General features: G+C 40.2%; 1 protein-coding gene and 1 pseudogene across 1 annotated transcript in view; both read left to right on the top strand.

Moving 5' to 3' along the window:
• The window catches only part of GLG1 (golgi glycoprotein 1), a 127,656-nt gene that overhangs the window by 5,067 nt on the left and 98,604 nt on the right, over window positions 1-23,985 (top strand). The gene's annotated exons all lie outside the window — the stretch shown is intronic.
• LOC109572257 (translationally-controlled tumor protein pseudogene) overlaps window positions 612-23,985 on the top strand; it is a 62,419-nt pseudogene continuing 39,045 nt past the window's right edge.

The following is a 23,985-nucleotide window of genomic DNA, read 5'->3' as shown; positions in this document are numbered from 1 at the left end:
TACTGGGGTGGGTTGCCTTTCTCTTCTCCAGGGGATCTTGCTGACCCAGCGATTGAACCCATGTCTCCTGCGTCTCCTGCATTGGCAGGCAAGTTCTTCACCACTGAGCCCCCAGGGAGAGCCAGTCGTTTTACCACTGAGTCTCAGTTTCCTCACGTGTACAATTTAGTTTTCGAGATCCCTTTTATTTCATCTATATGAATTGTTTCCTGTGTATTCTGTCTGTATGTATTTTATAGTTTGTAGAATTTATGTGTGTGCCATCTTGTTCATTCATGGGTGAAAATAGTGAAATGAATAATGCAAACAGCAATTAATCCAAACACTGTTTGACTTTAGGATATATTATGATTTTGTTTGAGCCAACATGGAATTGCCTCCTGTGCTGACTCTGAGTGGTTGGAAGCACTCTAACCACATAATCAAGGTGTTATTGATCTGTTATGCACTTACCATAGTGGAAGAGCACTAGTATTTTAAGATACCAGCATTGCTTACAGTTGGTTTGATAAATGGGATTGTGATCAGGAAACAGTTGTATAAGAGAGTGTTCATCACTGCATGTTACACGGGCAGTGAATCCTTTAGAGCAATGAAAAGAGCACAGAACTAGGATTTAGACTTGGATGGAGCCCAGCTCTGCTACTCTTGGCTTAAAAATCATACCACCGCTTTTCCACCCGCTCTCCCCTCCCTGCCAGCGCCGCTCTGGCCGCACTGCGCTGGCTCTGAGCTCCGGGCTCCTGCTAAGCCAGCGCCGCTGTCACCTCCCTCCAGTCACCATCATGATCATCTACCGGGACCTCATTAGCCATGACAAGATGTTCTCCGACATCTACAAGATCCGGGAGGTCGCAGACGGGCTGTGTCTGGAGGTGGAGGGGAAGATGGTCAGTAGGACAGAGGGTAACATCGATGACTCGCTCATTGGTGGAAATGCCTCCGCTGAAGGCCCCAATGGCGAAGGTACCGAAAGCACAGTAATCACTGGTGTCGATATTGTCATGAACCATCACTTGCAGGAAACCAGCTTCACAAAAGAAGCCTACAAGAAGTACATCAAAGATTATATGAAGTCAATCAAAGGGAAACTTGAAGAACAGAGACCAGAAAGAGTAAAACCTTTTATGACAGGGGCTGCAGAACAAATCAAGCGCATCCTTGCTAATTTCAAAAACTGTCAGTTCTTTATTGGTGAAAACATGAATCCAGATGGTATGGTTGCTCTGCTGGACTACCGTGAGGATGGTGTAACCCCATATATGATTTTCTTTAAGGATGGTTTAGAGATGGAAAAATGTTAACAAAGTTGGCAGTTACTTTGGATCAATCACCTGTCGTCATAACTGGCTGGCCACTGCTTTTCATCCACACAACACCAGGACTTAGATGGGACTGATGTCATCTCGAGCTCTTCATTTGTTTTGAACGTTGATTTATTTGGAGCGGAGGCATTGTTTTTGAGAAAATGTGTCATGTAGGTTGTCTAAAAATAAAACGCATTTAAACTCATTGGGGAAAAAAAAAAAATCATACCACCACTTTTTTTTACCCTTAAGTAGGAACAACAGACTGGTTCCAAATAGGAAAAGGAGTACGTCAAGGCTGTATATTGTCACCCTGCTTATTTAACTTATATGCAGAGTACATCATGAGAAACGCTGGGCTGGAAGAAGCACAAGTTGGAATTTAAGATTGCTGGAAGAAATATCGATAACCTCAGATATGCAGATGACACCACCCTTATGGCAGAAAGTGAAGAGGAACTCAAAAGCCTCTTGATGAAAGTGAAAGAGGAGAGTGAAAAAGTTGGCCTAAAGCTCAACATTCAGAAAATGAAGATCATGGCATCTGGTCCCATCACTTCATGGGAAATAGATGGAGAAACACTGGAAACAGTGTCAGACTTTAATTTTTTGGGCTCCAAAATCACTGTAGATGGTGAATGCAGCCATGAAATTAAAAGACGCTTACTCCTTGGAAGGAAAGTTATGACCAACCTAGATAGCATATTGAAAAGCAGAGACATTACTTTGCCAACAAAGGTTCGTCTAGTCAAGGCTATGGTTTTTCCAGTAGTCGTGTATGGATGTGAGAGTTGGACTGTGAAGAAAGCTGAGCACTGAAGAATTGATGCTTTTGAACTGTGGTGTTGTAGAAGACTCTTAAGAGTCCCTTGGACTGCAAGGAGATCCAACCAGTCCATTCTGAAGGAGATCAGCCCTGGGTGTTCATTGGAAGGAATGATGCTGAAGCTGAAACTCCAATACTTTGGCCACCTCATGTGAAGAGTTGACTCATTGGAAAAGACCCTGATGCTGGGAGGGATTGGGGGCAGGAGGAGAAGGGGACGACAGAGAATGAGATGGCTGGACGGCATCACCAACTTGATGGACATGAGTTTGAGTGAACTCCAGGAGTTGGTGATGGACAGGCAGGCCTGGCGTGCTGCGATTCATGGGATCGCAAGGAGTCGTATACGACTAAGCGACTGAACTGAACTGAGGGACAGTTAAGTAGTGATGGACAGGGCAAGAGGAGAAGGGGACAGCACAGGATGAGATGGTTGGATGGCATCACTGACTTGATGGACATGAGTTTGAGCAAGCTTGGGAGTTAGTTGGTGATGAACAGGGAGGTCTGGCATGCTGCAGTCCCATGGGGTTGCAAAGAGTCGGACACTACTGAGCGACTGGACTGAACTGAACTGAGGGACAGTTTAAGTGAACATATACATGAGTTCCTTTTTTTTTCTTCCAATTTTATTTTATTTTTGGTCCCACCACATGGCTTGCAGGATCTCAGTTCCCCAACCATCGGGAACTTGGGCCATGATAGTGAAAGCGCCCAATTCTAATCACTAGATCACCAGGACACTCCCTACATGAGTTCTTGAATTTGATGTGCTAGTTATATTTTTCTTTTTTTACATTAAACAAAATATATGACCATTGAAGTAGGCAATAATAACACATACCACTTGAAATCATCTTGTTTCCACATATGGCACATGCTTTGGAAGACTGGATTATCACTTAAGATCCTTTCAGCTTTGGTGATTCCGTCATCCGTAGGAATATGAGACATGTGCAAGGGAGTCAAAAGCACAGGTGAAAAGGAAAGATGCTTCGAGAAATTAAAGAGACTCTACTGACTCAAGTACAGAGTGTGAGAATTTTTTGAGTCCAGATTATAAAGGGTCTTGCTTGCACCACTGTTTTTCAAGTAAAGCCCAGAAATGGGGTGTGTTTTTATCCCAACCTGAGATAAAAATATTCCTGCAGATAATTGAGTTGCTTGTAAAATAGCACAGTCACTTATGCAATGAACTTTTTAAGAAGTCTCTTGATAAGAATGCTTTCCCCTAAATAGGTGCTTAATAATTCATTGTTCTTTGGAAGAAAATAAAGAACAGTCCTGAGATGAGATGGTTCATTCTCTTTGTACATTTCTTCTAATGTGTTCAAAACAAATTTCATTAGCAACAATCCTCCCAGAAAATTTCTCCTGCTTATAGGAGAAATGTATTTTAAAGAGAAGCCGTTAAGATGACTTGTATAATGTGCAAAGTAATTTCTCTTCCTTCAGCAAACATTTACTGAATGCATACTTAGTGTTAAAAGCTACAAACACATGATAATAGTAGCATTTACCAAGGGATTTTGTTTGCCTTGTTCTAAGGGACAGGATGTTTTCTAGGTGTTATGTATCTCATTTAATCTTATGAAAAATGTATCATTAGGATTATTTCAGTGATTACTATTTTTTTAAATGAGGGAGCTGCCTCAGTGCCGGTAAATAGTGAAATTAAGATTTGAAAGCAAGTCTTGTCCAACTGTAAAATGGCTCATACCCCTCCCCCATCCCTGTGGTAGTCCTGCGTGATAGTCACCAGCTAAATGTAGCTACTGAGCAGTTGAAGTAGGAGTAGTCTGAGTTGAGATGTGCTGTAAGTGTAAAATACACACTTGATTTTGAAGACTTTGCACACATAGGAAAATAAACTATTTCAGTTTTTGTAGGGGGACGTGCTGCACACCCTGGGGGATCATAGTTTCCACACCCGGGATCAAACCCCGGCCCTCAGCAGTGAAAACGTGGAGTCCTAACCACTGGACCACCAGGGGAGTCTCATCTCTTTTTACACTGATTACTGTTCACATGAGAATATTCTGGGTATATTGAGTTAAAAACATTATTAAAGCCAGTTTCACTTTCTAATTTTCAATGTGACTACTAGAAGACATAACATATGTGGCTTCTATTATATTCCTATTGGGCAACACCAGCCTGGAAGAAGTAAAAGATATCTTTATTAAGACCATAATGCAAGTTATAAAGTAGTAAGTAGCATAAGAGAAGAATAAATTAAATTCTACGAGCATATGGTGGAGAAAATGATTGGGAGAATCCATATAAAGCCCGTCAGTGCTTCTCATTCTTAAATTGGTTGTTCATATCATGAAATTCTTAATTTAGCCACCTTAAAGTGCCTGCTGATCTGGTTAATGGATGGATGTCATCTTCCTCATGCTGAATTTATGAGTTGTCAGGGGTACAATAGCTCCTTCAGAGTGAGAGGAGCTAAACTCATAAAACTGGAAGTCAGTAAGTGACTCATCTTTATTTGGTTGAGTTAGATATATTTAAAACTTAAAAAGAATCTCAAGTGATGGTCCTCAGAACTGTGCCAGTACTTACCCTTGTATCTGCATTAAAATAGAGTGTGGAGAACAAGAAGTGTGGACTGGAATCTAAAAACAATGAATTAAGAGAACCAGGCATTTATTTTCACTCAGCTTTAATAATTTTACTGAAGTTAGAAAATTAGATCAGTTGCATGGTGCTTACAGTAACCTATAAATTCTCCTGTTGAAGGATTGAATAACATTATAACTATGTAGGGAGAGTCATAGTGAAAATGGGTACTGGATCTATATCCTTGTGAAATAGAACAAATTCTTTAAAACATTTTTGTGTTCCTTTAAAAACAAATAAAAAACATATGTGATGCATACTTTAAATCGTAAGATAAACAGTGAAGTGAAATATGTGAGAGAAATTAACCAGGGGAATGTATGTATGTTATAAATCAATTCAAATGCAGAATTACAAAAAAAAAGAATTAAAAAATCATGTTTAAAGAAAATGCTCTGATGTCTAGAAAGGTTTCATTGGTAATTTAACTTAGAAAGTCAAGTACAGAACTTCCACAGTTCCTACGCCAGCCAAATCAGCTCCGTAATGTGATAAACAACACGAAGTGAATAAAAACTTTGAGAAGGAAAAGGGGATGATGTGGAGAGTTTTAATCAGGCAGAGTCTGCCATTTGTTAATTAACGGCCATCTACTGAGCGTACCTACTGCACGTGGAATAATTGGTCAGGGCCCTTCACCATGTGGCGCTCTTCATAGGAGAAGCTGTGGAGTGAGTGGGAAGACTGGGTTCTGAAACTACAGTCCGGATTCAAATCCTCGCTCACCTAGCACCTACTGTGACCTTGGACAGATTTCTCTTCAGCTTCCACTTTTCTTATCTGTAAAGTTGAAGTATAAAACCTACTTCCACAGGGTTATGATGAGAATGAAAAAAAAACTGAAATATTCATCCAACTGTACTTGCTCATCAGTGGTCCTTGGTTGTTGCAGATGACAGCCTTTAAGATATGGCTGTGTGTTCACTGTCTTAAGAGAAACGTGGACTGTCATGTGCCGTACCTTTTATATAATCCATCCAAGACTTCTTCGCAAAGGCTGTAGTTGAACTTACTTGAAGAGCAGTAAGGTCAAAACTTTAATGATTGGAGTCTTTACCAGGTATTTAAAATGTATACAATTTGAGGTTGTGGAGGCAAAGGAGTGAATTCCTTGGGTGAAGGAATTCAGTTCTACCAAGTGTTCTTTCATTTTCTAGGCCTAAATGATGCCTAAATTTGGGATATATCGCCCATCAAGACAAAGGAAATCTCTGTTCTCTGATGTGAGAGGGGAAAAAAACATTCTATTCCTAAGACGGTACTGCTTAAAACATCCTCACTCTGTAGATTGGAATGACTAAAGAGCTGTTTTATCAGCTGAGAAACAAAAGGCATTGATACTTATCTTTTTGCCCTTTGTAAGACCAGATAAATATAAAAATCGCATAAATTTTCCTGAAAGTTGGCAACTTTTCAGAGGGAAAGTAAAATGTAAAGACTTATAAATTGCTAAGGTGGGAACATTGGCTGGCCTGTGAAACAGTCTATATTAAGGTATAAATACATAAGTTACTCATACATTAAAAACAGCACAAGGTATTTTCAGTATGTAAGCCTTCTTTCTGATGTTATTAGGTAGTAGAGTTACTTGTGAATAGTTTAGAAATAGCTAGAATTCCACAAATCTCTTTTTAAAACGTATTTGCTAGATTAAGACGTGACTGACGTGTATAGATAAAAAACGTTTAGTGTGTAGAATTGCTGGTTTTCTTTTTTAAATCATTATAAGAAGTTTCAAGAATTTATAAGGTTGTCTCTTGGTTTTCAACTTGAAAATATCATCTGATGCAGGAGAAATTGGCAGTGAAAGCAGAAGTCGGGAGATGGATATGGTTCCTTCCTCTTTAGGAAATAAATATGGTCTCAGGTTGCTTCTCTGTTCTCCAGCTCTGCTTCCCACTAGCTCCCTACGTTACAGCCTACTGTTTGCTACCCCTCCCCTGCCAAGTAGTTCATGACTTCCAGAGACTACCAAGTTACAGCTGTTGAGTTTACAAGCTTTTTATGTAAATATTGTTTGTTGACAAAGATTTTATATTCAGTGATTTGAGTAGTTTCAGCCCCAGACTATTGCTCGTTATCTTTCCCTTTGCACAGCCCACTGTCCCTCCCCACTACCAGCTCTCCTTTAAGAATTGTTTTCTGGCTTGTTTTTACTAGCAGATTGAACCATAAGAATTACTAATGTTTGAGATCAAACCCATCTGTCCTAAAGGAAATCAGTCCTGAGTATTCATTGGAAGGACTGATGCTGAAGTTCGAATACTTTGGCCACCTGATGCAAAGAACTAACTCATTGGAAAAGACCATGAGAACTGACTCATTGGAAAAAACCGCGATCCTGGGAAAGATTGAAGGCAGGAGGAGAAGGGAACGACAGAGGATGAGCTGGTTGGATGGCATCACTGGCTCGAAGGACGTGAGTTTGAGCGAGCTCTGGGAGTTAGCAATGAACAGGAAGGCCTGGCGTGCTGCAGTCCATGGGGTCACAGAGTTGGACATAACTGAGTGACTGAACTGAACCAATCATATTTGATTTATAAAAAGCAGCTTCATATGGTTCAATCAGTTGTTCCTCCTTGTTCAGATTTTGAGTCAGTAGTATCTGCTTCTGTGGCAATTGGAGAAGGCAATGGCACCCCACTCCAGTACTCTTACCTGGAAAATCCCATGGACGGAGGAGCTGTGGCAATATTCATTGTTTCCTTTTGTATCATCTTAAAGTATTGTGTTAGTCAGTGGTGTCTGGCTCTTTGCAACCCCATGGACTGTAGCCTGCCAGGCTCCTCAGTCCATGGGATTCTCCAGGCAAGAATACTGGAGTGGGTAGCCATTCCCTTCTCCAGGGGATCTTCACAACCCAGGGATCAAACCAGGTCTCCTGCATTGTGGGCGGATTCTTTACCATGTGAGCCATCGGGGAAGTCCATCATCTTAATATCAAGAGTTAAAAGCAAGGGGATAGGAGAAATTTAGACATTTTGGTGTAGGACTTTGACCTGGGGAGTCTTCCTGCAATTGTTTTCCCCAGCTTCTCTTTGGGTTTATCTGCCCCTAAGGTTAAAAGAAGGGAACCAGTGTAGATTGTTTTATACTTTTACTCATTTATTTGTGAAATATTTACTGAGCACTCACTGTATGGGTTAATTAATAAATAGCATGATTTTTTGGCATTTAGAAAATGTGACTTGAGAGTTTTGTTTGTTAAAAAATAACGTATTTTGAAAAACTTTTCTTACTTCTCTCACAATAGGGGAGATGTGGAACTAGGTATAAATGTCAGAGGACTCACCAAATAACATTTACTTTTAAAAAACTGAATTACTTTGAGTTGAGTTGTGGTCTAACATTTAGTTTATGGAATGCTTGTAATCTCATTTGGAGCTCTTGATAATGGTATGCAGTGGATAGGACAGATACCTGCCTTATTTTATAGACAGAAACACCACAAGAATCAGATGGGTTGTGATTTGCCCAAGTCATGTAAATATTAAGATATGGAACTTGGACTTGCCAACTCTTTGGAAGTTTTAAATTTTAAAATCCAAGTCTTTTAAAACTTAAAATCTTTTTTTGTTGTTGTGTATTACCACATTGTTCTGATAATTTTCACATTTACGTAAATGATATATTTTAATATTTTTAAAAGTATTTTTATAGCCCATTTAAATTTAAATATGCCAAGGAATATTTGAAAACATACTATGTGCTCCTATTCCTCAAATCGTTTTTCTATTTCTCCTCTCCTGGGCACTAATCTTACATAGATTAAAGTGATTAAATTGCTTGCTGTCATCTCAATCATGAGGCTCTGTTCTTCACCTTCCTCTCCCCACCAGCAATGTGGTTGGGGTTTTCCCCCCTGTCTTTCATTTTGCATTATTACTATTGCTGTATTTTTTAGGTTTATAGATCTTTTCTTCTGTGGTTGTCAGTCTGCTATCAGTGGCAACTGTCCAGTGTATCTTTTATTTTAGATAGTCTAGTTTCGCCTGGAAAATCCCAAGGACAGAGGAGCCTGGTGGGCTGCAGTCCATGAGATTGCTAAGAGTCGAACACAACTGAGCGACTTCACTTTCACTTTTCACTTTCATGCATTGGAGAAGGAAATGGCAACCCACTCCATTGATCTTGCCTGGAGAATCCCAGGGATGGGGGAGCCTGGTGGGCTGCACTCTATGGGGTCGCAGAGAGTCGGACACGACTAAAGTGACTTAGCAGCAGTAGCAGCAGTTTCATCTGTAGGAAGTTTGATATGGATCTGAAATATACCATTTCTATCTTCCTTGTGTTCATATTTTCCTTTACGACCTTGAATGCTTTTTGTAACAGCTGTTTTAAGGTCCTTACCTGTTCATCCCGTCATCGGTCATTTCTTGGTCTTTTTCTACTGATGAGTTTTTCTTCTGTTGTTCACATTTCTACTTCTTTGCCTGCATGGTGTTTTTTCTTTTTGGCTGGGTGTTGGTCATTGTGTGTTTTTACATCTCTGCTGCATTTTGTTGAATTCCTAAAGAGTGTTGGCTTTTGTCTGGCACACAGGTTACATGCAGATCAGTTTGATCCTTTTGAGACTTTTAAACTTTGTTAGGGCAAGTCCAGAGCAGCCTTTAGCCTAGGCCTTATTTGATCTGCTAATGAGCTGCAACTCTCCTCAGTTTCCCAGCTTTTGTGAGGTTTCTCCTCCCTGGCTGGTGGGAATGTGCTCCCTGCCCTGTGTGAGCTTCGAGAATTCTTTGGCACCTTGACTTCTCAGTGTCTCATTTCCCACTGCAGGTGCATAGGATACAACTTGACTCAGGAGATCCCGTTGACATTCTCCTTGGCTCTTTGGACAGCTGTCCTGTCCATTACCCACTCTGTCTTGCAAATTTTGGCCACCTTGGAGCCCCTGCACTTTGACCTCTCTGCTCATCAAGTACCCGGAGTCTGCTTGGGTTCCCCCTCCCTGTGCTGCCCCCTGGAAACCCCTTCCTGGCAGTAAGCTGGGTAACCGGCAGGCTCACGGTGTTTCCCTTCTCTCAGGCATTTTAGGCTTATGCTGCCTGTTGGCCAGTGACTGAAATTTATTTCATATATTGTGCCTGAGTGAGTGAGTGAGTGAGTGAAGTCGCTCAGTCGTGTCTGACTCTTTGCGACCCCATGGACTGTAGCTTACCAGGTTTCTCCGTCCATGGGATTCTCCAGGCAAGAATACTGGAGTGGGTTACCATTTCCTTCTCCAGGGGATCTTCCCGACCCAGGGATCGAACCTGGGTCTCCCACATTGGAGGCAGACGCTTTAACCTCTGAGCCACCTAGTTGTTAATTACTACGATGGCATTTTCTGTGGTAATTAATCCTTCATGAGCTGGAGTAGAAATCACCATCCCTTGAGTTTTAACTTATGACATATCAAAGGGAAATTAGGAGAATTTGTTAGAAAAGGAGATTAAGAATTATTTATTATATTGCAAATGTATCTTTTGACAATTTTGCTTCTGAAAATTAATACATAACAGTATGGTCAATGTGTTAAGAGGTATTAAATTGAAGCCTTTTTTTTTTTTTTTCGTAATAGCAAATAATTGGAAGCAACCTCAATTGGAAGCAACCTAACACCCTTCAATAAAGGAGTGATTAAATAAATTACTGTGCATCATTACAATGAACTATTGTATTGCTGTGGAAAAGAAGCTCCTTATGTCATGTATGGAAAGATCTCCAAGATCTGTTAGTAAATTAGGAAAGTAAAGTTATTGCTTGGTATAGTATACTACCGTTTTTGTAATCAAATAGGAAAAATAAGAATAAAAGTATTTATCCATATTTGCTTGTATTTGCATTAGAATGCTCCAGAAGGATACAGAAGAAATTAGGGCTGATGGAGGATAAAAATAGGTGGGAAACTTTCCATTATATTTATTTATTTTTTATTCTTTTATATTTTTAATTTATTTTTAGCTATGTGATGTGATTTTTAGGATCTTAGTTCCCCCACCAGGGACTGAACCCAGGCTCATGGCAGTGGAAGTGCCAAGTCCTAACTATTGGACCACCAGGGAATTCCCTATATTTTTGATTTTTTAAAAAATATTTGAGCTATTATGTATATGTTACCTATTTAACTTTTTTTAATTTTTAATTAAGATAAAGTTATATTTTTCCATTACTTATGTTGACGAAACTACCTTAAATGAGAGTTCCACAGGTATAATTTCATTTTGTGTCAAGGTCAGCTTGTTTGTAACTGGGTTGAGCCAAACCTTTTACCAACTTAGAAGATAAAAGATTTCCTTAATACATTGTTTAGGGCAAAACTAACTGCCATTATGCCAAACCCCAAAATACAGTGGCTTAACACAAGAGAGGTTGTAAAGATTTGCTGGCAGCTGGTGATCTGGAGACCCTGGTTCCTCCCCATCTGTGGTTGCATTTCCTGGGGCTGTGGAGCCTTCTACCTTCAGGCTGACGAGAGAGTTAGCCGCCCTGGCCTGCTGCTTTTTTTTTAACTCCTTATTACCCTTCCTTTCTTGTAATTCACACACCACAGAATTCACCCTTTCAACCACAAGTTCTTAAAAGCCCTGGCCTCAGTCAATCTGGTGAGAACGGCTCACGTGCGGCACCTGGACACACAGGAGACTGGGGGAGGCACTCCTGTGACCGTCCCCAGACAGCTGGCGAGTTCCGTCAGTTGTCTGGGCAAGTCAGGTCAGGTTCATTTGCCAGCCTGTGATTTGTCATACCGAAGCGGTTCTGTTCCTTCCCATTTTCTCCAGGAAAGGTGAAAGTTGTTGATGAACAGTCAGATTTTTCTTTGCTGTGCTCTGCTGCTGCTGCTGCTGCTAAGTCGCTTCAGTCGTGTCCGACTCTCTGTGACCCCATAGATACCAGCCCACCAGGCTCCCCCGTCCCTGGGATTCTCCAGGCAAGAACATTGGAGTGGGTTGCCATTTCCTTCTCCAGTGCATGAAAGTAAAAAGTGAAAGTGAAGTCGCTCAGTCATGTCGTGAAACCCATGGACTGCAGCTACCAGGCTCCTTTGTCCATGGGATTTTCCAGGCAAGAGTGCTGGAGTGGGGTGCCATTGCCTAAATGTGTGGAAATACTTCCTTGTGATCAGTTTCTAGTGTTACAGTCTCTTTGATTTAAACTATGGAAGCAGTTTCAGCCTTGTGTAGTGATCTCACTTCCAGTTTTATACTTGGTAACAGTCAGGACCTTGTGTGCTGTTCCTGGTGTTAAGCCCCAAGCCCTAAGTTAATGGAACAGTCTCCCCTCTTCCCTCCTTTATTTCTGGTGCTGTAGTTTTTAATCCTCCCTCCCTCCTTTTCCTGGCACCTAGGGGATTCCTCTTTCTCCTGAGTTCATCTATGCCTTTAAAAGAACTTCGTGTTTACTGTCAAAGACTTTTCAAGTTCTGAACGTACATATATTTCTAGAACCTGAAGTTCATGACTTTTGAGGCAGCTCATTCTTTGGGTAACTGACTTTGTTCAAAAGGGACGAGGAAATAGACTAACATTTATTGGGCAACTGCTGTGTGCTTGTTACTTAATCACCACTGTTACTGTAAGAGGTGATTTATCCAAACACACAGAAGCTTTTTTAAAAACTCATACGTTGATCACTCATACTCAACCACTAAAGTTTTACCATTAACATTTTTACTATATTTGTTTTATCACATAAATCTTTTAAACATTTTCTGTAAGCTGTATGAAAAAATTGTATTCCATGTCAGTTTTAATTCATAGCTTTTCTTGTGCTTAATAAAAACAAAACACTCTCCTACTGCCAGAACTTTAAAAAGAAAAATAAATGAAAACTTGTATCTTAGTTAAAAGCAACTGCATTTATTTTGTATTAGTCTTTTTTCCCCCCCTCCTCAAAGAGTTTGGGAAAACCAGTGTCTTTCTGAAGGAGGTCTGCTCATTCTGCTGTGATGAGCCAAAATCCTTAGACTTTTCTTCTTTCCCTCAGTTTCTAAAGATGTTATTTTCACAGTCATCTTTTTCTAGATCTGGCCTTTCCGTTATTGTATCCGTTTATGTTACCGAAAAGGAATTGTAGGATTCAAGGTATACCTCGCCTGGAAAATTGAGCTTGACAAGTGCTGAAACTTTTGCTATTTTCCTGAGAGTTTAACAATGCCTTGTAATGGTGGTTTATACATTATTTTGAGACAATAGTAAATTCACTCTTTAGATTAACTAGAACATAGCAAGTAGAGTGTAGCAGAAGTGCAGATTATTGGTTCCCCTTGTTAGGTAGTTAGAATAGGAAACAGGAGTCCAAAATGGCGGTGGCTAAAAGACAAGGAAGGGAAAAACCCGTGAAAATAGAACAAAGGAAGGTCAAAGGAAGGTCCGAGGACCGGAGTGAGGACTTAAGGTAGAACAAATGGCACTCCTGGCTAGCCCGATTTGCATAGGGAAGGCCCAGGGGGAGGGAAACATATAAAAAGAGGAGCCAAAGGGCTCGCTTTCTCCCGCGCGCTGGCGCGCTCCTCCACTCTCTTTTCTTCGTGTCTTTGGGTCGGCATGCCCTCACGCTTCGAGGATGGATTCTTCTGCTATCTTCTAAATAAAATGGAGCTGTAACACTGATTTGTCTAAGAGCTATAACACAGTTTGTCCAAGACCCGAGAGCTGTGACGTGCGGAAGGCTTTAAGACACAACCGAGGAGCATACACTCACTGGACACTCTAGTGTTCTCCGTCATCCAAAATAGTTGTTTAGTAACTTAGTTATAATAATAATAGCCTGTATAGGAAGTTGTTAACCTTTTGGTATGTCTATGTTTAGTTTACTTTTCAAAAAATTCCATTATCTTGTTTCTCTATTGGATGATTTGGTGATGATTCTTTTGTGATGATAAGTCCATTCTATGGGCATGCTGAAGTCTAGAGATGGGTTTATTCTTGCTGTGCATTGCCTTTGTTTCCTGGACTCGGAGGATGGCTGGTGTCTTCCCTACCAGCAAATTGAAAAATTGCTGAGCAAACACTTAAACTTACTCATTTGAAATGGACTCTTAATATCCAGTTCTGTGTGCCATGCAACCTAGTTTGGAGAGTTGGTGCTTGTTCAGGCTGATGCAAGGCTTCAGTTTCCTTAACTGTAGAGATTGAGCAGTTGTGAGACAGGCTTGAGGCGGTCTGGGTCTGCGAGCACGCTAAGGAACGCTGCTGATCTGGGTGTCCTGTGGCAGTCGGCAGATTACCTGATGTCAGGTTAGTGTCACAGGGAAGAGTTGTGGCTCTTTAATTCAAGGTTTAGAACAGTTTATGAACAAGTATTTAAACGTTTTTAGATAATTTGAAAGCATTCCCATTAACATGTGAATAGCTAATTTGATATTTGTATGTAAAGTTGGATTAGTTTTGATATTTTGGGTTAGGCTTTATAGGCTGCTTTTTATGTTAATAATAAACTTCATAATGGAAACCTTCTGCTGTTAGGCACCTTCACCATTTAACTTAGCTTGAGTCCTTGACCTCTGTATTTACTTTAAACCTTTATCTTGGGTGATTACTCAGCACCATTTTTAAACAGGGTCTTTGTTTATACCACCGTGTCATTTTACACTCTACTCCCTCGTTTAGTTTTGACCAAATTGCCTAATGTCTCTGGATACAATACTGGAGGTAAAACACAGAACAGTTGGAGTCCTTGTTTAAATTCCTTTTGAAAAGCCAGTTTGAAATCCTTTTTGGAAATTCGTGGTAAGGTGGGAGAGGGATAAATTACAAATTTGATATTAACCGATATATATTACTGTATATAAAATAAACAGCAAGGAACTACTGTAAAGCACAGGGAACTATCTTTAGTGCCTTGTAATAACCTATAAATGGAAAAGAATCTGAAAAAATATATATATATAACTGAATCAATTTGCTGTACACCTGAAACATTGTAATCATCTGTACTTCAGTTTTAAAAGTTGTGGTAAAAGTCTTACTATCTTTTCTTGAGTTTAGATGTGGTGTGAGGACAGGACTATTTTATAAAGTTGAGGGAGTGTTACTGCTAAGATTTTTTTTTTAATTGCATTTAATCATGAGCTGAGGTCTGCTTAATTCTCCATAAGCACTGTATTTAGCAAGACAATTTGATAGCCTTCACTTTCCTCCAAGACTCGGGTCCCATTTATTTGTGGTTTTCTAGCAGTGAGGTACCTGTCTGCCTATTTGCCCACCTGTCTGTGCTTTTTCTTTCCTATCCTTTTTTTAAAAAAAAAAAATTAGTTATTTTTTAATTGATGGATAATTGCTTTACAGAGTTTTGTTGTTTTCTGTCAAATATCAACATAAATTAGCCATAGGTATACATATATGCTTTATTTTTAAGATATTGATTCATTAGTGACTTATTTGACTGTGTAGGGTCTTAGTTGTGGCACGAAGGGACTTTAGTTGCAGCATGCAAACTCCTGGTTGTGGTGTGGGATCCAATTCCCTGACCAGGGATCAAACCAGGGCCCCTGCATTGGGAACGCAAAGTTATTAGCCACTGGACCACTGGAGAAGTCCTTTCTTTTCCTTTTTAATGTTTTAAGAATAGTTTAAAAATAATTAGCAATTTGTGGGACTTCCTTGGTGGCCCAGTGGTTAAGAATCCGCCTTCCAGTGCAGGGGATGCTGATTTGATTCCTGGCCAGGGAACTAGGATCCCACATGTCTTGAGCAACTAAGTCTGAGTACAGTGACTACTGAGCCCACACTGTCACAACTAGAGAAGCCTGCACCCGCAAGAAGACCCAGTGCAGCCAGAAAGAAATAGTTTTTAAAATAATTAGCAATTTGTCATTCCATAAGGCCAGGTATTCTGAATTTATGTTTTCAATTGTTATGATCACCTTTAAAAACCAAATATCCTGAAATTGTTGTTAGAAGGCATTAATTGGCATATGTATGAAGTATAAGATAAAATGTGAGATTATTAATAACAGGGACAAGCATTTCTTAAAATTATCCTTTCAATTAGAAGTGAAGTCTTTAGAGTGTTTCATTTCACTTCAGTCACACATTCATGTCCGACTCTTTGCGACCCCATGGTCTGCAGTATGCAGGCTTCCCTGTCCATCACCAGTGTCCATCGAGTCAGTGATGCCATCCAGCCATCTCATCCTCTGTCGTCCCCTCCTCCCCCTGCCTTCAATCTTTCCCAGCATCAAGGTCTTTTCCAGTGAGTCAGTTCTTCGCATCAGGTGGCCAAAGTATTGGAGCTTCAGCATCAGTCCTTCCAGTGAATATTCAGGACTGATTTCCTTTAAGATTGGCTGGTTGGATCTCCTTGCAGTCCAAGGGACTCTCAAGAGTCTTCTCCAACATTTTTATCTTATTACTGTTGTTGTTAGATAGTCCTTGTAATGAAGTGAATTTGATTCAATTCTGGTCAGTTGTAGCAGACAACATTTCTTCTGTATCCTCTTGAGAAAAAGGCTCACCTTCTTTAGTCCTTTGCTTGATCAGTTCTTCCTTAGAAAGATACCCATGTTTGCTGCCGCTGCTGCTAAGTCACTTGAGTCATGTCCGACTCTGTGCGACCCCATAGACGGCAGCCCACCAGGCTCTACCGTCCCTGGGATTCTCAAGGCAAGAACACTGGAGTGGGTTGCCATTTCCTTCTCCGATGCATGAAAGTGAAAAGCCAAAGTGAAGTCGCTCAGTCGTGTCTGACTCTTAGCGACCTCATGGACTGCAGCCCACCAGGCTCCTCTGTCCATGGGATTCTCCAGGCAAGAGTACTGGAGTGGGGTGCCATTGCCTTCTCCGAAACCCATGTTTAGCTGGATCTAATACCTCAAAAGCATGAAGAAGGATATCTTCCAAAATTGGTCTGTGTCTTTTATCAAGTCATCACTTCAGTCATCACTGAAATGATGAAAGATGACTTTGGTCATCACTGAAAGAAAAATTTCAAATTGAATGTAACCAGTGAGGGTTCTTCTTGCATCTCTGTCTTCAGATTGGGTAGCTGTCCTTCACCAGGGGCAGCATCATAATGACTTGATACTTGTTCCGCTCTCTCTGTACCTTCCCTGTGTTCCCAACTCGTTCAGTCTGGTGTTCCCGACTTGTTCAGTCTATGCTTTTTCTGATTCAAGGGTATTCTAATAATGCCGTTTTTCAGTTCAGGAAGTTCTTTGTATTGATACATTCATAAAACTCTGCAGGCATCAGATTAAATCACTTAGAAGTGTTAGAAGTTTTGAAAATAAAGAATCTTGAAAGTTTGTTAATATTTCATTCTTTGTGGCTCTTGCTATAAATGATGTGAATAATCTGACTTGTACTTACCATTAGAAAACCCAGTTTAAATAATTGGACCTAAATAAGAAGAGAAACTAAGGCACTTTCTTGTATTACATAATATACTATTTCATAAAGATTTGAGTATCATATCATAGCATATTATGGTTGAATTTTTTTCTTATTTTTAGGTACATGTTTTGTAAATTTTGTTTTGTACAGAAACTGTCCCTTGAAAAAGAAACTTGAAGTTTCTTAATGGGGTATATGATTTTAACATTTTTTTCCTAATGTTGAACCAGAGTTTATTTGTTATTTTGGGTGGCTAAATTTACTTGCTGTAATTTTATTTAAAACTTCTGAATCTGTGAGCGAGCATTAGAATTTAAGGACAAATATATAAAATGCAACTGCCTGAAATTCTAATTAGTAAGAATGTTACAAATAATAGTATTAATCATACCTTGTAGGAAACATCCTAAGAGTTTGTAAATGTATTGCCAACAAAACTTGGTTAATGTTTGGCATTTGTGATGCAATTAATAGTAACATTTTCAAGGTAATATTATTGGTGGAGGTCTGCAAGGAATTTAGAATGAAGAATTAGTCAATGTTTTTCAGAGCCATGGCCAGTGAGAAGGTTGCCCCGAGCAACTGACATTATTTGTTCTTGGCATTTTGAGCTCTTTAGTGAAATGTCCGCATTAGCTTAGATTTGTTTTTGAGGAAAGTAGGAAGTCATTGAAGATTCTTGGGTAGAGAATAAAATAGTTAAGGAAATTATTTTTGTGAATGTGAATTAAAGTAAGGAAGATCTGAGAGAGCTCATTGACTAATTGTGTTTATCGTTAAACTGTGAACCACAGTGGACTAGTAGCAGTGGAGATAGCAGTGGGATTGAAGGGAGACTCATTACTTAGGAGAAATTGAGAGTGCTTTTGTTCATTCATTTGCCAGACTTTGGATAACCGTTATTTACTTCATGTCTGAAATTTAATGGTAGGTGCTGGGAACATGGGGATTATTATATAGCTCACCTCCCATTCTTGAAAGGCATGGTCCTTGTTCTCATGGGGCTTACTGTCTAGTGGAGGAGATAGCCATTAAAGAATCACAAAATAAATGGAAAATTATAGGTAAGATAAAAAACTTTGAAAGAGATCTATATGTATATATCGCCAATCAGAGAATTTGGAAATATTTTCCTGAGAAAATGACGACTGAGCTGCAGAAACAGTAGATTTAACCAAGTGAAGAGAGGTTAAAGTCTTAATTGTTAGGGTCCCTCCAAAAGAACGTAATTCTTAGCTGGTGTTGAATTTGAAATGACAGCCAGGCATTTCAAGCAATTTCCAGTAAGAGGGTGTAAATTTGGAAATACATCTTGAGCTGAATCTAAATTTTAGTTACTCGGTTTAAAAAAGCTATAGTTGGAGGTATGAAAATGGTTGAGCCCTCTTAAAGAATGTGTAAATAGAGTATGATTCCAAGGACTGAGCCCTGGGGAATGCTCACAATTGAGGGTTGGGAAGAGGCTTGTTGAGAGAATTAGAGGGAACAGGAGGAATGGTTGAAAGTTAAAAGAAGATTTAGAAGAGTTTTTAATTGTGGAAGCCAAGGAGGAAAATTTTAGTTGTGGGAACCGAGGAAAGGGACATTTGAAAGGGTAAATAGAAGAACACAGTTAAGATTTAATGATTGAGAAAGAGCATTGGGTTTTTTGTAAAGCAGAGATAGATTTGGTAGAACCCGGATTTGGACTATCCGAAACTATTAGTCTATTTCAGAAGTTTGATAGTGACAGGAGGTGAGAGTATCTGGAAGAGAGGGCATCTCACTTAAAGATTTTTCAAGGTTAAGGAAATTCTTTTGAGTTTAAAGGCAAAGAGAAAGGAACCAGTAGAAGGTGAAAGAGGGAGATGCTGGTGAGGAAAACGGTGACTATAAATGCTCGTGAAGAAAGAAAGGAGGAGGAGAATCAAACCAATTTGGTGTCAGAAAACATGATTTGTAATTTTTCTGAGAACTTAAAGGCTATAACTCTGAATTTCACAGACCTTACCAGTTACCAGGAAAGTTCCTATTTTAGGTTTAACTTATGCCTCACAGAGTAAAGGTTATTTTGCTTTTCTTCTTTTTTCCTTCTGCAGAACTGTTTCCTTCTTAAGTTAAATTTCAGTGAAAGTAGATAGAGATGTTATCCCTACTGTCCAAAATACTTATGTCGTCACTTACTGAATAGTCATCATGTTGTTTAGTATTGCAAGGTAAATTTGAGGTGGAGCCAAACATCGGGGGCTTTGTGCCCCACAAATAATGTTGAGTAAACCTGTGTTGCCTATAGGAAGGAGACAAACAGTGGTATATATGCCGTTCTGGAATCGATCCAGAACAGTTGGGAAAAACACCATAAGTAGCTTCTGTAAAGAAGAATTATAGCTTTAGGAATACAGAATGTCAGGACCGCAAAGACTGAGCCTTCTCTGTTGATCTAGAAGTGTCTCGGTCCATCGTGCAGCGCCAGAGTTCTGTCGGGGTGTCCCCTGACTGTGTGTGGTGGCACCTGGCCCCTTGGCTCCGGGTGTGCGAGCCCACTCACAGCAGTACAGCTGCTGTAGTCCCCATTCCTAGGCCGGTGCCTCTTCCAGTGCTCAGGAAGGCCCGGATGAAAAAAGAAAGTAGCGTTATATTGGCTGTGAGTACTTAGAAACTTAATTATTTTAAGCTTCTCTGCGACTAACACAAGGAGTATCTGGTTTTTGTATCATTTGTTTTCAGCCTTCAGTTCAGTTCAGTCACTCAGTCATGTCCGACTCTTTGCGACCCAATGAATCACAGCACACCAGGCCTCCCTGTCCATCACCAACTCCCGGAGTTCACCCAGACTCACGTCCATCAAGTCAGTGATGCCATCCAGCCATCTCATCCTCTGCCGTCCCCTTATCCTCCTGCCCCCAATCCCTCCCAGCATCAGAGTCTTTTCCAGTGAGTCAACTCTTCGCATGAGGTGGCCAAAGTACTGGAGTTTCAGCTTTAGCATCATTCCTTCCAAAGAAATTCCAGGGCTGATCTCCTTCAGAATGGACTGGTTGGATCTCCTTGCAGTCCAAGGGACTCTCAAGAGTCTTCTCCAACACCACAGTTCAAAAGCATCAATTCTTCAGCGCTCAGCTTTCTTCACAGTCCAACTCTCACATCCATACATGACGACAGGAAAAACCATAGCCTTGACTAGACGGACCTTTGTTGGCAAAGTAATGTCTCTGCTTTTCAATATGCTATCTAGGTTGGTCATAACTTTCCTTCCAAGGAGTAAGCATCTTTTAATTTCTTGGCTGCGGTCACCATCCGCAGTGATTTTGGAGCCCCTGTTTCCACTGTTTCCCCATCAATTTCCCATGAAGTGATGGGACCGGATGCCATGATCTTCGTTTTCTGAATGTTGAGCTTGAAGCCAACTTTTTCACTCTCCACTTTCACTTTCATCAAGAGGCTTTTGAGTTCCTCTTCACTTTCTGCCATAGGGTCATCTGCATATCTGAGGTTATTGATATTTCTCCCGGCAATCTTGATTCCAGCTTGTGTTTCTTCCAGTCCAGCGTTTCTCATGATGTACTCCGCATATAAGTTAAATAAACAGGGTGACGATATACAACCTTGACGTACTCCTTTTCCTATTTGGAACCAGTCTGTTGTTCCATGTCCAGTTCTAACTGTTGCTTCCTGACCTGCATACAAATTTCTTAAGAGGCAGATCAGGTGGCTGGTATTCCCATCTCTTTCAGAATTTTCCACAGTTTATTGTGATCCGCACAGTCAAAAGCTTTGGCGTAGTCAATAAAGCAGAAATAGATGTTTTTCTGGAACTCTCTTGATTTTTCAGTGATCCAGCGGATGTTGGCAATTTGATCTCCGGTTCCTCTGCCTTTTCTAAAACCAGCTTGAACATCAGGAAGTTCACGGTTCACATTATAGCTGAAACCTGGCTTGGAGAATTTTGAGCATTACTTTACTAGCGTGTGAGATGAGTGCAATTGTGCAGTAGTTTGAGCATTCTTTGGCATTGCCTTTCTTTGGGATTGGAATGAAAACTGACCTTTTCCAGTCCTGTGGCCACTGCTGAGGTTTCCAAATTTGTTGGCATATTGAGTGCAGCACTTGCACAGCATCATCTTTCAGGATTTGAAATAGCTCAACTGGAATGCCATCACCTCCACTAGCTTTGTTCGTAGTGATGCTTTCTAAGGCCCACTTGACTTCACACTCCAGGATGTCTGGCTCTAGGTGAGTGATCACACCATCGTGATGATCTTGGTCGTGAAGATCTTTTTTCTACGGTTCTTCTGTGTATTCCTACCACCTCTTCTTAATATCTTCTGCTTCTGTTAGGTCCATACCATTTCTGTCCTTTATCGAGCCCATCTTTGCATGAAATGTTCCCTTGGTATCTCTAATTTTCTTGAAGAGATCTCTAGTCTTTCCCATTCTATTATTTTCCTCTATTTCTTTGCATTGATCGCTGAAGAAGGCTTTCTTATCTCTTCTTGCTATTGTTTGGAACTCTGCATTCAGATGCCTGTATCTTTCCTTTTCTCCTTTGCTTTTCCCTTCTCTTCTTTTCACAGCTATTTGTAAGGCCTCCCCAGACAGCCATTTTGGTTTTTTGCATTTCTTTTCCATGGGGATGGTCTTGATCCCTGTCTCCTGTACAATGTCACGAACCTCAGTCCATAGTTCATCAGGCACTCTATCTATCAGATCTAGTCCCTTAAATCTATTTCTCACTTCCACTGTATAATCATGAGGGATTTGATTTAGGTCATACCTGAACGGTCTAGTGGTTTTCCCTACTTTCTTTAATTTAAGTCTGAATTTGGTAATAAGGAGTTCATGATCCGAGCCACAGTCAGCTCCTGGTCTTGTTTTTGCTGACTGTATAGAGCTTCTCCATCTTTGGCTGCGAAGAATATAATCAATCTGATTTCAGTGTTGACCATCTGGTGATGTCCATGTATAGAGTCTTCTCTTATGTTGTTGGAAGAGGGTGTTTGTTATGACCAGTGTGTTTTCTTGGCAAAACTCTATTAGTCTTTGCCCTGCTTCATTCCGTATTCCAAGGCCAAATTTGCCTGTTACTCCAGGTGTTGTTTGACTTCCTGCTTTTGCATTCCAGTCCCCTATAATGAAAAGGACATCTTTTTTGGGTGTTAGTTCTAAAAGGTCTTGTAGGTCTTCATAGAAGCGTTCAACTTCAGCTTCTTCAGCGTTACTGGTTGGGGCATAGACTTGGATTACTGTGATATTGAATGGTTTGCCTTGGAAACGAACACAGATCATTCTGTCGTTTTTGAGGTTGCATCCAAGTACTGCATTTCAGACTCTTTTGTTGACCATGATGGCCACTACATTTCTTCTGAGGGATTCCTGCCTGCAGTAGTAGATATAATGGTCATGAGTTAAATTCACCCATTCCAGTCCATTTCAGTTCGCTGATTCTTAGAATGTCGACATTCACTCTTGCCATCTCCTGTTTGATCACTTCCAATTTGCCTTGATTCATGGACCTGACATTCCAGGTTCCTATGCAATATTGCTCTTTATAGCATCAGACCTTGCTTTATCACCAGTCACACCCACAGCTGGGTATTCTTTTTGCTTTGGCTCCATCCCTTCATTCTTTCTGGAGTTATTTCTCCCCTGATCTCCAGTAGCATATTGGGCACCTACTGACCTGGGGAGTTCCTCTTTCAGTATCCTGTCGTTTTGCCTTTTCATACTGTTCATGGGATACCAAACTGCTTGTTTTTTTGTTGTACCAGCAATGTACAAGTTCAAAAACAACCCCAAACTGTGCCATCCACTTTTTCCCAGTTTTTATTGTGGTAAAATATATATAACATAAAATTAACTATTTAAAACATTTTTTTAGATTAAAAAAAATGAATTAAGTTCAAATGACTTAAGTATCTTCACACTGTGAAACCATCACCAGCGTCCGTCTCCAGAACTTTTCATCATCCAGGTGACACTGCAGCCGTTAAACACTAACCATCCACTTCTTCTCTCCCCAGCCCCTGCAACCACCGTTCTGTTTTCCGTCTCCGAATTTGACTCCTCTCGTACCTCATATAAGTGGAATCATACAGTATTTGTCCTTTTGTGTCTGGCCTATTTCACTTAGTTTCAAGTTTCACTCATGTTGTGGCATGTGTCAGAATTGCCCTTTTTAAAGCTGAACAATATTTGATTTTGTGTCCATACGATGTTTTATTTATCCATTCAGCCATCAGTCAACTTGAGTTGCCTTCACCTTTTGGATTTGTGAATAATGCTGCTGTGAACATAGGTTTACAAGTATCTGAGACTCTGCTTTCAGTTATTTTGGCTTAGAATTGCTGGATCGTATGATAATTCTGTTGTTAATTTTTTGAGGTATGACCATACTGTTTTCTGCAGTGCCTGCCACCAATTTACATTCCCATCAGCAGTGGACAAAGTTCTAGTTTGTTCACATCTTCTGCAACACTTGTTTGTTTACTTGTTTATTACATTATTATTTTGGCCACATCGCAGAGCTTGTGGGATCCTGGTTCCTCCACCAGGTTTATACCCAGACCGCAGCAGTGAACGCCTGAGTCCTAACCACTGGATCACCAGAGACTTTGCAGTTTTTTAATTTTTAAAATTATACATATATATATAATTTTTAATATATATATATATATATATTTTTTTTTTTTTTTGCCATGCCGTGCAGCATGTGGGGGTCTTAGTTCCCAGACCAGGGGTTGAACCCACGTTCTCTGCATTGTAAGCATCGAGTCTTAACCACTGGACCACCAGGGAAGTCCTAAAAATAATATCCTAATGGATATGAAGTGATATTGTGCTTTTGATTTACATTTCCCTGATTTTTACTGATGTTGAGCATCTTCATGTGCTTGCTGGCCATCTGTATGCTGCCTTTGGAGAAATGTCTACTCGA

The sequence above is a fragment of the Bos indicus genome, chromosome 18 (assembly GCF_029378745.1).
Source record: "Bos indicus isolate NIAB-ARS_2022 breed Sahiwal x Tharparkar chromosome 18, NIAB-ARS_B.indTharparkar_mat_pri_1.0, whole genome shotgun sequence".
Taxonomy (NCBI): Eukaryota; Metazoa; Chordata; class Mammalia; order Artiodactyla; family Bovidae; genus Bos; species Bos indicus.
Note: the sequence above shows the minus strand (reverse complement) of the source record. Positions and strands in the feature narration are given on the sequence as shown.